The 15,685-nt window shown below is 42.6% G+C and overlaps 1 protein-coding gene across 1 annotated transcript in view; it reads left to right on the top strand.

The window, feature by feature from the left end:
• Positions 1-15,685, top strand: part of CNTN5 (contactin 5) — an 802,468-nt gene that overhangs the window by 652,773 nt on the left and 134,010 nt on the right. The window lies entirely within an intron of this gene.

The raw sequence follows: 15,685 nt of genomic DNA, 5'->3' as shown, positions 1-15,685 counted from the left end.
ATCTTGTATCAACTTGTGCGGCAACAAGAATATATCTAATTATGTATATCTAACACTAGAATAGAATATATCTATTATAGTGTTTATATGGTGTTGGGCAGGGAAGTACCTTTGTATAGAATATATTCATATATGTCACCTACCAAATATTTGTATATTTCGTGTATCTCTTTATATAGAACCAGCAGAGTTACCCCGCATGGTTCTTCTTCGTGTAACTGTTTGTTGCTTACATGTGCGGTTAAAAACTTTGTTTGCTAATGATATGAAGCCAATAGAGATGAGCGAGCATACTTGCTAAGGGCAATTACTCGATCGAGCATTGCCCTTAGCGAGTACCTGCCCACTCGGAAGAAAAGGTTCTGCTGCCGGCGGCGGGCGGGAAGCGGTGGGGGAGAGCGGGGAGATCTCTCTCTCTCCCCCCCGCTTCCCCCTGCTCACTGCCGCAACTCACCTGTCACCCACGCCGGCAGCCGAACCTTTTCTTCCGAGCGGGCAGGTACTCGCTAAGGACAATGCTCGATCGAGTAATTGTCCTTAGCGAGTATGCTCGCTCATCTCTAGAAGCCAACTTCGTAATAGAATCAAATTAGGTTAAGGTAAGGTATTAGACCCGGTTTCAGCCTTTGTGGTTTTTGTATAGTTTTTGTCAATATATCAAAAACAGTGTATTCTAGAGAGCCTAAAACCTTATGAAGCACCTGATTTACCTATGTGGTCAATTTGGTGCTGATTAGTCCATTTGTTTAGCCATATTCAGATTTTGGCCGATATGTCACAAACAGTAGGTCCTAGAGAGCTAATACCTAATCTAAAACCTTCCAAAGTGCCTGATTTACCCATGTGGCAAATATAAAAATATATCATAGAATGGTAGAGTTGGAAGTGACCTCCACGGTCAATGGGTCCAACCCCCTGCTCAGATAATATATATTATCTTCTCTTCCTGAACCTTCATTACGCCAGTTTCGGTTGCATTTTCAGGTGGCCAAGATACCCGCTACCGTCTTTAAACTACCAGAGCATCCATAATGCATTGGTTTTGTTAGGACTACCAATGCACTGTAGCTGTGATTGGCCAACATTGCTCACATGATCAGCCTGGTTAATCAGAGAGCAGTTTACAATGTCTGTTAGATAGTTAGAAAATGGCAGAAGCCATCGTGGCAGCCCAAAAATGAAGCACCGAATCACCGAATGGAGGGTCCAGGAAGCAAAGATCAAGTACAGGTAAGGCTGGCTGTCCACGAGCGAAGTGTCATAGCAAGATCCGCGGCAATAAATCTCACATGGAGCTAGCATGACACGCTTTCCATAGGATAACTATGGCAAGCGCAGCCTACTGCACATGAGCGGAGAATCATAGTGATTTTCTGGTCACGTGATTAACATAGGCTTATCGCGGAGACCTTCTAGTGCCCCCCACGGCGGAATATTGCTAGCGATATTCCATCTCAGCCGTGGACAGGTGGCCTAAGATACACCTCTACCCTGTGGTTCAAGTCAGAATTTTGGCCCAAACCTGAAGGCTTGCTTTAAATTCCTCAATACAACTAATACAGAAAGTGGTTTCTTGAAATTCGACACTGTGGTCTGTGAATTATTTATCCCTTCACAACAGGCGTCTTTAGTACTTAGTAGAGCACATTTTGCTATTATGACTTTCTGTAAATGTGATGCCTAGCCAGATAGTAGCTTCTGACAGCTTTCCTATTAGCCCATTCCTCGTGGGCAATCGCCTCCAGTTCACTGATATACTTTGGCTTGGGTGCTGTAACCATCTTCTTCACATCCCACCAAAACTTTTCTAGGGGTCTGTGAAACAATGATTGGGAATAGAAAACCAAGCCAGAATCCATACACAGAGAGCTGTTTCGGCATGTTTGCCCCTCATCAGTGTGCAGTAGCTTTCTGGCTTGGCTGGTCAGAGGCCTGTAATGTGGTCAGGAGGGGTGTCGTCTCTCCATAAGGAGAGCACCTAAAAAGTGTGTGCAGACACCTAGCGGGTGAGTAGGTCGGGGGATGTCATCATCTCTCCCAAGAGGGGCAAAACAAAGGGGTGTGAAAAAACACCTGAAAAGTGAGTGAGGAGACTTATACGGCCATGCACACTCCTCTGGGCAATTTATGCAAATAGGAATGATGGAACAATACCTCTGCAGCGCCACCTATTGGATGGCAGAATTCCTTCAAATCAATGTACGACTTTTTAACAGTCAAACCTAATGACGGAAACCAAATACTACACCAAAATGGATCAAGACCCGACTCAGCCATTAAAAGGTCTCATATCTACAAGATTACGTGGTTTCTTTGGCTAGGAACAATCACATTTTGCTCTACTGGCTAACACGGTACCAACCTTTTTTTCATTTTAACTATGTATTTATACTGTTGACCTTGCCTCTTAATGTGGTAAGATAACTTTCTGTGCTGCAGTTTGTTTGCCCTATCAATTATTTTCTTAAGACAACAATATCGTTTCAGTGGCGTCAAATACAATAACCTGATGTAGAAAGTTATCACAGTCAAGTTAAATTATGCTATATATGTACGTATACTGATGTTTAACCCTTTCCAATCGAATGTCTGACGTCTTAAGATATTATGATTTATGGCTGTACAGCTCTGATGTTGGAAGACGTCCGTCGGGGTTCTCTTACTGTATATCACCAGCCTCTCTGCTGTCGGAGCCTATCCAACATGTCACCTCATGCAGTACTGGCTTTAGCCAGCAGATAGCGCTGTTGTATGATGGCAGAAAAAGAGTAAGCCCCCTAGGAAAACCAGGATACAAATTGGATTGGAAAGGGTTAATAGGGCTAATAATGCTGGTGCACCAACTAATGTGTCTAAATACACAGCTTAGTTGTTTATGGTATTGAAGAGAAAAAGTTTTTTCTTTCAAACCGTTAACACTTCATGATGTTCAGTAATGCCGTGAGGTCTGGGGTGTGTATGGAGGGGGATTTGGAGTTGATCCTGCTCCATACAATGTGGGTGCCGGCTGTTTTCTTACAGCTGGCACCAGCCCACAGCAGCTGTTAGACCTTTTAATGCCACTGTCAATTATAGCAGCTGCATTTAAATACCCTGATGGGAGTTTGGGGGTCCCGAACAGCCCTTCGCGATTGTGGGATCCCGTTTGGTTGCATTGCATATGTATTTTTTTATTTTTTTCCAAAGATAATTGATTTTTTTTAAAGTAGTACAACAAGAGTATAAATCTATTTAAATTTGGTATTGTAGTAATCATACCAGCCCATAGAATAAAGCTATCATGTCATTTTTGCTGCAGTGTGCACACCATAGAAACAAAGATGGCGGAATTATGCTTTTATCCCATTTCACTTCACTTCGAACTTCTTAAAAGTTTTTCAGTACATTTTATGGTACATTACAAAACACCATTGAAAAGTACAACGCGTTTCACAAAAAACAAGCCCCCCGGACAAGTATGTTGATTGACAAATGAAAGAGTTATGTTTTTTTTTTTTTTTAAAGTAAGGAGGAAAAACTGAAAATAAAAAAAGGGGGCCATGTTGTTAAGGGGTTAACTTAAAGGCCATCTAAACTGTGTAATCATTAGAAATATGTTCCAAAGAAAACTGTCCATCTGTGTGATGTGTAATCTACTGTAAGCGAGATAAGAACATGCTGTGCCGAGAATATGCGTACACCTACACACACCATGCTCGCAGCAATAATGCTGAAGGTGTAGTGTTGTAAGCGGTAATTACTCGTTATCAGATTGCACACGCCGCGCCGACTGCTGGCGATGAATATGGTATCCATTTTTTTAACGTTACTTATATTGAAGCCTGTCATATTTTATCTGCATTATAGCAGCTGGAGGCTTGTATTTTTTCTGATGCAGGGCTCCTAATCAAGAATGGACCGAATTTATATTAAGTAAATTCTGCTTTCAGCCACCACTAGGTGGTGCGTAGGCGTCTACAGCACCCTAATGTATTATTGACATTATTGGCGATATTGTATGCAATAATCTCCCTTTTTGCCCATTTTGTCAAGAAAGCAGTAAACAGGGTACAACAGTGCGTTAGATACCGCTGAAATTAGAGATGAGCGAACGTACTCGGTTCGGGTGTTCTTGGACTCGAGCACCGGTTTTTCCGAGTAACTCACTACTCGGACGAAAAGATTCGGGGGGCGGGGGGCGGCATGGTGGAGCTGGGGATAGTAGCGGGGAACAGGAGGCAGCTCTCCCCCCCCATTCCCCTCTGCCACCCCCCGCGCACCCCCGGCACCCCCCAAATCTTTTCGTCTGAGTAGTCAGTTACTCGGTAAAAGCGGTACTCGAGTGCAAAAACACCCGAACTGAGTACGCTCGCTCATCTCTAGCTGAAATCTTTTTCTTATTTCAACAAGGCTTAAGTTTCTCCTTGAGGAGAGCATCTACTGTGCCCCCCCCCCATTATATTAATGTTTGCCCCAAAAGAGGCGCTAGGTCTTATTTTGGGGGATGTCTTATTATTCTTACCTCGGTCCAGGTCCCTCCTGCTGCTCTCTGGAGCTGCAATGTGCTTCTTACAGTCTTTGGCCACCCACAAAAGATCACTTCCTGGTAATGGGATTTATTAATCCCACCTCCAGGAAGTGATGGGTCTGATTGGTTTTCAAGCAGTGCTCAGCCAATTATTGCAGCGCAGCACTCAATGAACCAGTGCGATAGCTGTGATTGGTTCATTAAGCACTGAAGAACCAATCACAGTCATCGCGTTGTGGAGGCGGAATTAATGAATTGGCTGAGCCACGGCACTGATTGGCCAATTCACTAATCCCGCCTCCACAACACAATGGCTGTGATTGGCTGAGCAGCGGTTGAAGAACCAATCAATGCAGCGCTCGATGAACCAATCACAGCCATCATTTCCTGGAGGTGGGACTTATGAATCCTGTAACCTGGAAGTGATTCTTTGTGGCTGGCCAAGGACTGCAAGAAGCACATTGGAGCTCTGAGAGGGACCTGGACCGTGTTTGCTAGGTGATGTATTCTTTTTTAAATGTAATGCAGCTAGGGATTATGTTTGGGGTAGGGCTCATATTTCAAGCTTCCCCAAAAATTCCTAAAAAATCAAAGTAGGGCTTATTTTCAGAGTAGGTCTTATTTTCGGGCAAACAGGGTAACTGGCATAGGTCATGTAATGCTTTCTGGGGAAAAAGTATGTAAATAGAGGATGAAAATGTACATCCACAGCACAATCTTTTGAAAGGTGACTTACCTATAAGTCAATGTTTAACCTTTCAAGACCCTTTGATGAGATTACTGAAGGCCCTTTTACATGGCACAATGCAAATTGCTCATTAGATCTCACTGTTTGCACAATAATTATGCTGTAAATCATTAATTGGATCTTTCGAACAGACCTAAAATTCATTGTTGGTCTGTCGCTGCATCGTTCTGTGTAAACAGGTCATTGTTCATCTATGATTGACGTTTTTTTTAGAGTGGATGGGCTGGAAAGATCTCCAGTCTACTACACCTCCAGTCACTGAGAGATGATTGTGACTGTGTAAAGGCACAGGAGCCTTCATCACAGGGATAGCTTCCCAATAGTTGTCCTGCGTAAAAGGGGCGTGAGAAGATAAACCAAACCAGATTCTTCTCAGAAAGGAAAAGACCTTAATTTGCAGACAGGCTGTTTCGGGGTACTGGTTCACTGGGTGGGAGGTCTTTATTGTAGGTCTGGGGTGTAAAGTTCCTCCATGAAGAGTGCCAAGTTTGCGTAAGGAGCATTACATAGTTTATGCCATGTTCTCTGGGAAAAAGTATGTGAATAGGGGATGGGAAAATATCTCCACAGTGCCACCTATTGGAAGGTGACTTCTCTATAAGTCAGTATTCAACCTTTCGACCAATAATCTACTAAGCATTAATGAGGAGCAAACACCCTGAAACAGTCTATCAGCAAAGAGATGTCGGTTGCTCTGCAGAACACTCTGGTTTGGCATATCTCCTTAGTCATGGCCTGATGAAAGGTTGAACATTGACTTATAGGAAAGTCACCTTCCAATAGGTGACATTGTGGAGAGATTTTCCCATCCCCTATTTGCATACTTTTTCCCCAGGGAACATTGCATAACCTATGTTAGACTCCCTACTCAAACTTGGCCCTCTCCTCAAGGAGAAACTTTATACCACAGGCCTAGATTAAAGACCTCTCATCCAGCTAACCACTAACTTTCTGTCGTCCAATAGGATTTACCTTTCCATCCCCATTTTGCATCCAGCAAGGCCAGAAATATATGCTATCACATTTTCCCATGGTTAAATATCTTCACAACGTGTAATAAGATGTCCTTCATGAGTACCATGGTCCAAAACTATACTGGTAAATTAATTGCTTTTGTGATGGCACTTAATAGTTTTCTTAGAGTAGTTATGGTTTGTTGATTCTTTTGTTGCCTCCTATAACAAATCAGTGTTGACGATCTTATCCCAATGATCATTCACATGTATCTCACTGCCTAGGCTTATGTAGGAACCCACCACATTACCAAGGACAGATACTCATCGAATGTCTGAGAAGCCGATTCTCTCGTACCCTCTTGGCTTCATCCAAAGTATACAGTTTTTCGAAGGAAAACATGAAGCTCTTGGTTTTCAGTCTTCAAATGAATAGTTGCTATAAGACTGTAATCATCCAGTGACAAGTTGAAGGCTGGGTCAATCAGCACAGAATAGGCCAGACATCATAGTCATACAAGCTCAGTAATGAAGTTGGGTCAAACATTTAAAAAGTCGGTCAGAAGGCACAAGATAGATTAGCAAAATTAAGCACAATAGTAGGATCTGTATTAGAATCAGTCGGGAATATTAGAATAAGATGACATGGACACTGAAGGCTGCGTTACATGGAACATGGAGCTGCATTTCTTTTCTTTCAGTTAGAAGAGCATGCTGCAGGTTTTTTTGTGCAAGCGAAATGTGCAAGAAAATACGTGCATGTGAACCAACCTATTGAAATCAATGGGTTCTATACATCCGCATGAAGAGGGCCCGAGGGTCATTTCATATGGGACAGAATATTCAGCCAATTACAATTGAGAGTTGCGTTCCGTATGGTTGAACATATTTATGCATACGTTCATCTAAATAAGCCCTAATGATTAACATGCAAAAAGTTGTGCATGCAATGCGCAGAAAATACAACCCATTGATTTCAGTTGGTTCGTTCACATGCACATATTTGGCAAGCACAATTTGGTTGCTCCAAAAAATATGTATAATGTTCTATTTTCCTGTGCATTTGGACAGGGAAAGAACTCATCTTGGATACATTAACCCATTAAGGACCAAGCACAGTAAATTTACAGTGCTTAGTCCTGGGCTTTAATCCCAGCCGATAGTAAAAAAAAATACGATGCAGGATTAAAGCCCCTGCTTCTGCAATCAATTAGAAGCAGGTTGGGTTGTCAGCTGATAACCTGGAGTAGGATGGAGAAGTGTTTTTTTAACCCCTTCTGCCTTCTCCTTTCCCTAGTACACAGTGCTCAATGAGCACTATGTACTAAAAAGTGAAAGTGGAAGTATAATGTCCACTATGCGAGCCGGCAGTCACGTGACTGCTGGGATACCCTGGCACAACAGAGCTGCAGGGTCAAGGCGGACCCTGATCATCTCTGCCAGTGACTATTGTCACTACAGGAGATATTTTCTCCTGTAACTAGTGCTCCTATGGATGCCCCAGCTACTGTGGAATAGTATCAAATTTAAAAAAACATGTGCGTGTGCCCCAGAGGTCTTATAGGACGTCATGGAGAACATAGATCGTAAACAAAAAATACATAAATAAGTAAAACAAAATTGCAGAATAAAATAAAAATATATACATAAAAAAGAAGATAACCCAAAGCTGACGCCAACCAAAACCATTGCTATAAGCGGCCTCTAATCCAAAACCATACATATTATTTATCAAAAGGTCCGAAACAAAATAAGGAACCCATTCCCATACTTTATTGTAGCGTAACTATACTAATGTAAAGAAAAAATAACTATAAATGTTATAAAATATATATTTTTAAGCTTTTTACCTCCAATAAAACGGAAAAAAAAACTGAAAAAAACTCAGCAAAAATAATTTTGGTAGCTGACAGAATTTTTTTTTTAAACCATCACATGGGTGACCCAGTTAAACCATCACATGGGTAAAATCCCTAAAAAGTGTCTGGTATTAAAAGTACAAAACAGCCTGGCCCTTAGCGGGGTTAAGCTAATTGGTCATTACAATGGCTGAGAGCATCAGTGAGTGTTTCCCTGGCACAAAAAATACACTAGAAAAATGCTGCTGTGCACGCAAGTATGCAACACCCGATGGGCAAAAACGCGATTCAAATGCGCGCACAAAAATGCAAAAGCTCGTGTGAATTTGCCCTAAGCTGGATAGAAAGTTCTTGGCACTAAGTATGATAAATAGAAAGGTTAGGTGGCTCAGATAAAGTGGAGGCGACAGAGTATCTACAGCAGAATTGATTTTGCGCTACAAGTAAAGTATATTAATAACGGCTCTGTTCTCATTGTCATCTGGGGAATAATGATAAAAGCCATAAAAAAGGGAACAATGGCCTTTATTTGTGAATGTGTTTATGAAGGAATCATATCTAAAGCTGCGCCCGAATTAAGGCGCACGGAGCTTTAGACAATTTTACAAATAGTTTGCGCCAAAAAGAAGAAAAAGATCAAACAAGCCTTTCCAATTTGTTTCTCGAGAAGTTGGCGTGGTGAGCTACTGTCTATCTTTCCGACACATTTATAAAGCAATATTACAAGAAAGCAAGGGCGTAACTATAGAGGGTGCAGGGGATGCGGTTGCACCCGGGCCCAGGAGCCTTAGGGGGCCCATAAGGCCTCTCTTCTCCATATAGGGAGCCCAGTACTATGAATAAAGCATTATAGTTCGGAGCCCTGTTAAAGGTTTTGCATTGGGGCCCAGAAGCTTCAAGTTATGCCTCTGTGCAGCATGGTTTAGGTATGGGTACGGGTACAGATACAGATAGAGTGGGGGGCCCAGCTCACCTTTTGCATCAGGGCCCCTGAGCTTTTACGCCCCTGCAAGAAAGTCTTGGTAAAAAGTGGCGGAAATAAAACCTAATGGCTCTTATTTATGAATGTGTTTCTGACAAATTTGTGTCTACAACTGTGCCAGAATTTAGGCGGACAGAGGTTTAGACAAATTTACCAATAGTTTGCACCAAAAATGAAGAAAAAAAACAGACAAGCTTGTCAATTTCTTTTCCCCAAAAGTAGGCGTGGTAAGCTACTATCTATTTTTTTGCACACATTTATGATGCAATACCCATGTGGTGCAGAGTGCTAAGGCAGCAGAACTACAGTCCTAAGCTCTCGCTCACGACCTGAGGGTTGCAGGTTCAATCCCTGCATGGTTCAAATAGCCAGCTCAAGGTTGACTCAGCCTTCCACGGTCGGTAAAATGAGTAAAGATGACTGGGGAAAGCAATGGCAAAAACAGTCTGCCAAGAAGGTGTCACCCTAGGAGTCAGTCATGACTTGGTGCTTGCTTGCACTAAGGGAGTTTGCCTTTACCTACTACAAGAAAGTAGGTAAAGGCACTTACCTTTACCTGCCCCGTTTTTCATTTTATTATTGATATTTTATATCAGTATGATGCAGAATAAAATTTTGGGAGCAAAACAATATTTCCGAATGGAAACTGGCTCAATTTTGGAGTAGATAATAGTGTTATGTGGAAATTGGCCCATTTTAGGTGCATCTTTATTATTTTTGGTACAGCGTAAATTTTGTAAATTTGCCGCAATTTAAAACTGTCGTGTTCTAAAAAAAAGTGGCTAATATACACTAATTTTCAAAAATAAGTGTAAATGAAAGTTGGTGTAAATCAAAAGGCATTTGGCGCAAATGTTTTGCACGTGCTTTTCTTGGCACGTTTCTTGGCGAAAATCCAACTACATGGATAATTTTTTTTACTTGATTTTGCACTCATTTGTTGCTTCATCATCGTAATTTTGACTGTTGACTAATTATTTCCTATTAGTAGATGATGCAGAATAAAATTCTTGGAGTGGAACACATGTCTGAATGCAAACAGGCTCAATTTTGGCACATGTAGTAGTGCTATGTGGAAATTAACACATTTTGTGGCGCAAAATAAACTACATGAATCGGGTGGTTCTTTCATATTTTTAAACCCATTTTATGTGTTAAAATCAGCAATTACATTGCTAACTGATTTCTTAATATTAGTACATAAAGCAGAATTTAATTTGTGATGCAAAACATATTTCAGAAAACACTGGAGTATTTTTGGCTCACACAGCACTGCTTTGCGAAAATTGGCACATTCTTGGTGCGTGCTTCCTATTTTTTGTGCAGCGTAAATCACACCATGCTTTTCTAACCCTGGAGAAACAGAGACATCGATTGAATGTAATTGAACCAAATTTGGTAATAATAATATCCAGTGCATGCGAAAGTGATCCATGTGAAAAAAAAAGTTACAAATCTGCTGTTTCAAGACACTTAGAGATGGCCCAGACAATAGTGCTAAGAATCCTATATAAGGTGTTGCATTATTTCCCATATACGATCAAATGCTTCGAGAACTGCTTCCTGATGACTGATGTTTGCACTGGCATTGAATGAAACTGAAGAATTCCTTGAATTTATTTTACATGTCTCACAGCGCCACATTGACCACTGGTGGTAGAATTTGGAACTTTTTTTTTTTTCACATGGAATGCTTTCATGTGTCCTGGATAGTATTTTTACCAAGTTTGGTTCAATAGCACCCAATCGATGTCTCTTTAGACATCTCTGAATAGCGATACTTTAATTATGATCACCTTGTATACTATATGAACTTATATAATATGAGAGTCCATATTTTATAATTTGACATTTTAAATCAGCATACTGCAAACAAGGTCTGTATTGTAAAAAATAACTACTAGATATAGGAGGATTTAAATATAATATTAACTAAGTTTTTTCTATTTATTCTACTGGTATATAACAATTTGAATGCTTTGAGCAGCTGTAGGAACAGTTCAGAACCCATATGATGAGCTTCTGGTTTCTCTTTCCCTCTCTCACAGCAGGATATCCCAGCACAGCATTTAGCAACTGAGTTTAAAATTCAGAAACTGAATTTTTGATTCCTCCTTGCCACTCTTTCAGCAAGAAATCTCAGTAAAGCCTTCATTAAACTGTAAAACCACATAAAATAAAAGGAATTGAATAAAGATACTGTTGCACAGCCCAATTATCAGGCACAAACATTCCTTCGCTCGTTTGTCCACTGATCATTGATTTTCATAAATGCTCTCTGATCAGACATATATCACATTGGGAGATGTAAAACCGGACAATAGGGACAAACAATCATACTAACAATTATTCGTCCCCATGGTTGTGTTTCTTTGTCCGTGTAAAGAAAAGAAAACAAACACCAATCAACATGCTTTTTGATTGGGTATTCGTTCACAATGAACTGAGAATCATGTAGAAGGACCTGCAAGGGACTGGAGCAGTGGCTAGCAGTGGTGTGGGAAGCAGTGTCCCCCCCACTGTTACCAAGGTTTGGGTTTCTCAGAAAACCCCTTTAAGAATTTGTAGCATTTGTATTCTGAACACAGAATGTTGGCTTTAATCGACAGAAAAGGCTTCCAGAGATTTCTCAAAAAATGATCTAATAGCTAACATTTCATCTGAAAAAGTGACAAAGGTTTAAGCTATGTTTGCATTTGCGCCAGAGGCTCTGTTCTGTCAAGTTTTATGGGGGAATAGCTTTGAAAGCAAGGTTTTTCCTTATGACATAGCGATAAAAACTGTAACAGAACTCTAAAAGAACCAACAGTAAGTAAGTTGTGTCAACTGATGCTGATATCTGTCATATGACAGATACCGTAGAGCATCATGGGTGCTGTTAGAAATGGCTGCCACATTACAAATGTGCACAAAGCCTAAAGTTGCCCACAGACATTAGACATAACCTGGCTGAACCTGTCAAGTTCACTGATATTGGTTAACCATCCAATGTGTATGGGAGCCAACCGATGACAGATGTTGAGGGTAAGAAGGCCTGTGCATATTGGGTTTAATCATGTCTGAGGGTAGCCATGCACATTAGATAGTACTCGGTTGAACGCTCATTCAGCCCACAATAATCTCTCCCAACACCCTAATATATATTCAATTCAGCTTAGACAAACATGCATTCTGAATGGAGAAAGGGGAGAAGGTTGTTGCTGGGCACCTCTAGTAGAGACTTAACTCCCAGAGAACAAAAGGATTAGGCAGGTGAAACTTAAGTGGCCACTCCTAAACTCCCTATCAGGGGAAAGTCTGGAAGCCAAAAAACAACAAAGGAACCATCTCTCCTATTTAGTCCCCTCCTCCAATTCAGGAGCACGGACAATCTCTTGACAGACCAGCCAACTCATAAAATGGTGACATTTCAGCTCACTGGATCAGAGATATAAAATTCAGCTTTTATTTAAGCTTTGATAAGATAGTACTCCTACGCGTTTCAAGCGCCCACAGCAATTTTAATTATGGCATGATTAAGAGCGCTGTCGGCACTTGAAATGTGTAGGAGTGTTATTAGATTGCTTGATGAGTTTTACCAAAACCTTTGTAGCTTAAATAAAGGCTGAATTTTATATCTCATTCCGATCAGCTGAATTTTTAATATTTTGAGAGTTACACATTGGATGATCTCAAAGACCCACTGACATCTCATGTATATGGACAGATCTACATATGGGCATGGAACATGGAGGCATCATACCTTTACTAAAGGGGTTTTCCCACCACCTAAAATTGCTTCTTATCCATTCTATACTTCCTGGTTTCTGCTGACCAGGACATGTGACTACTAATCACTGGCTATGTAGGGTCACTGCTGTGGCCCGTGACTGGCTGCAGCAGGCAGAAGTCCAGGTTAGAAGCAACCAGGAAGTACATAGTGGCTGTGAAACAATTTTAGGTGGTGGGAAAACTCTTCTAAAGATAAGTGTTGACCAACCAAACCAGTAGAACCCTGTTTCAGGTCAAACATTGCTAAAAAAGTTCAATTCGGCATGAACCCGATCTGAACTTTTAGCAAAGTTCCTCTTGGAACAGAGTTCATCTCATTTAACACTAGTCATGAACACTAGTGTGTAACACATTCCAAGAGCCATAAAAAGCATTGTATAGAACTTGCGGAGTGTTATCCAGGGCTTTTATGGCACTTAGACAATGCCATACATACGTTTTAGAGGTTTTGGTGAACTTCTGGTTCGATTTCAACTAATTCGAACCAAACCCAACTTTTTGCAAAAGTACAGCAAACCAGTTGAAGTACATTTTTTTAAAAGTTCAGTCATTACTAGAGATGAGCGAGCACCAAAATGCTCGAGTGCTCGTTACTCGAGTCGAACTTTCAGTGATGCTCGAGAGTTCGTTTCTAGTAACGAACCCCATTGAAGTCAATGGGCAACTCGAGCATTTTTGTATATGACTGGTGCTCCGCTAAGGTTTTCATTTGTGAAAATCTTAGCAAATCACCAAAGTCATGTAAAAAACACAGAAATGGATAGGGCAGGCGAGGAGCAACATGCAGGGCTGCATTTCGGGCTCCGAGGTCTCACTATTAAGCCACAATAGTGGCAAGAGTGAGACCCCCCCCCCCCCCCGCACTGTCAGCATAAAGATCGTTCCCCTCTGCCACAGCTGTAACAGCTGTGGCAGAGAAGAACGATGTTAGCCCATTGAATTCAATGGAGCCGGCAATACAGCCGGCTCCATTGAAAGCAATGGGCTGCCGGCGAGCGCGGAATGAATTTTTGGGAAGTGCTTAAAAATATAAACCCTTACCTGAAAATCATCCTAAAATGTGTAAAAATAAAAAAAATGTATACTCACTAGAGATGAGCGAACGTACTCGTCCGAGCTTGATATTCGTGCGAATATTAGGGTGTTCGGGATGCTCGTTACTCGTAACGAGTACCACGCGGTGTTCCGGTTACTTTCAGTTTCCTCTCTGAGACGTTAGCGCGCTTTTCTGGCCAATTGAAAGACAGGGAAGGCATTACAACTTCCCCCTGTGACGTTCAAGCCCTATACCACCCCCCTGCTGTGAGTGGCTGGGAAGATCAGATGTCACCCGAGTATAAAAATCGGCCCCTCCCGCGGCTCGCCACACATGCCTTGTGAGTTAGCTGAGGGACAGTGGTATCGTGCTGGAGCTGCTGTAGGGAGAGCGTTAGGAGTTAGTGTAGGCTTCAAGAACCCCAACGGTCCTTCTTAGGGCCACATCTACGTGTGTGCAGGCTGCTGTTAGCAGTGGAGAAAATTTTTTTTTTCCTCAAAATCGGCAGTGCAGAGCATTGCACCCGGCATTAGGGACAGAAGTGGTGCTTAGGCAGGGAGAGTGTTAGGAGTGAGTGTAGCCTTCAAGAACCTCAACGGTCCTTTCTAGGGCCACATTTAACCGTCTGCAGTACTGTGCTGGCTGCTGTTAGCTGTGTTCCTTTTTTTTTTCTCAAAATCGGCGGTGCAGAGCATTGCACCCTGCATTGATACTACAGGCACAGAATTGTGTAGGAAGGGCCACAACACAGTTATCAGTCATTGAATAGGCACAGTGGGCCTTTCCTTTTAAACAAAAGGGAAAAAAGTATATTTGCCCTGCCTCTGTCAGTCCTAAGGGCTCTGGGTACGTGTGTGCTGCGTGGAGAACGTAAAAAAATCAGACGCAACCAGCTACGGTTGAGTGCAGCCTTGCGCCAATTTCTTTCCTGCCTGGGAAATACCTGCTCTGCCACAGTTAATAACTCTGCAACAGTAAAGTTCTGTGACACTTTTGCAGGGCCGCAACACAGTTATTAAACTTAGTAGTATTCATTGAATACACGCAGTGTGGCTTGTCCTTTGAAAAACAAGGGAAAAAATTGTATTTTGGCTGCAGGCTTGCGCCACTTTCTTTCCTGCCTGGGAAATCAAATCACTGGTAATACACCATGCTGAGGGCTAGGGGTAGGCCTATAGGACGTGGACGCGGGCGAGGACGCGGAGGCCCAAGTCAGGGTGTGGGCACAGGCCGAGCCAGTGTGGTGGCCAGGGGTAGAGGCAGGGCCAGACCGAATAATCCACCAACTGTTTCCCAAAGCGCCCCCTCGCGCCATGCCACCCTGCACAGGTCAAGGTGCTCTACGGTGTGGCAGTTTTTCACAGAGACGCCTGACGACCGACGAACAGTGGTGTGCAACCTTTGTCGCGCCAAGATCAGCTGGGGAGGCACCACCAACAGCATGCGCAGGCATATGATGGCCAAGCACCCCACAAGGTGGGACGATGCCCGTTCACCGCCTCCGGTTTGCACCACTGCCTCTCCCCCTGTGCCCCAACCTGCCACTGAGATCCAACCCCCCTCTGAGGACACAGGCACTACCGTCTCCTGGCCTGCACCCACACCCTCACCTCCGCTGTCCTCGGCCCCATCCAGCAATGTCTCTCAGCGTAGCGTCCAGACGTCGCTAGCGCCACAGTTTGAGCGCAAGCGCAAGTACGACGCCACTCACCCGCACGCTCAAGCGTTAAACGTGCACATTGCAAAATTGATCAGCCTAGAGATGCTGCCGTATAGGCTTGTGGAAACGGAGGCTTTCAAAAGCATGATGGCAGCGGCCCCGCGCTACT

Source organism: Eleutherodactylus coqui, chromosome 1, assembly GCF_035609145.1.
Source record: "Eleutherodactylus coqui strain aEleCoq1 chromosome 1, aEleCoq1.hap1, whole genome shotgun sequence".
NCBI lineage: Eukaryota > Metazoa > Chordata > Amphibia > Anura > Eleutherodactylidae > Eleutherodactylus > Eleutherodactylus coqui.
The sequence above is the reverse complement of the archived record's forward strand: the minus strand, read 5'-3'. Positions and strand labels throughout refer to the sequence as shown.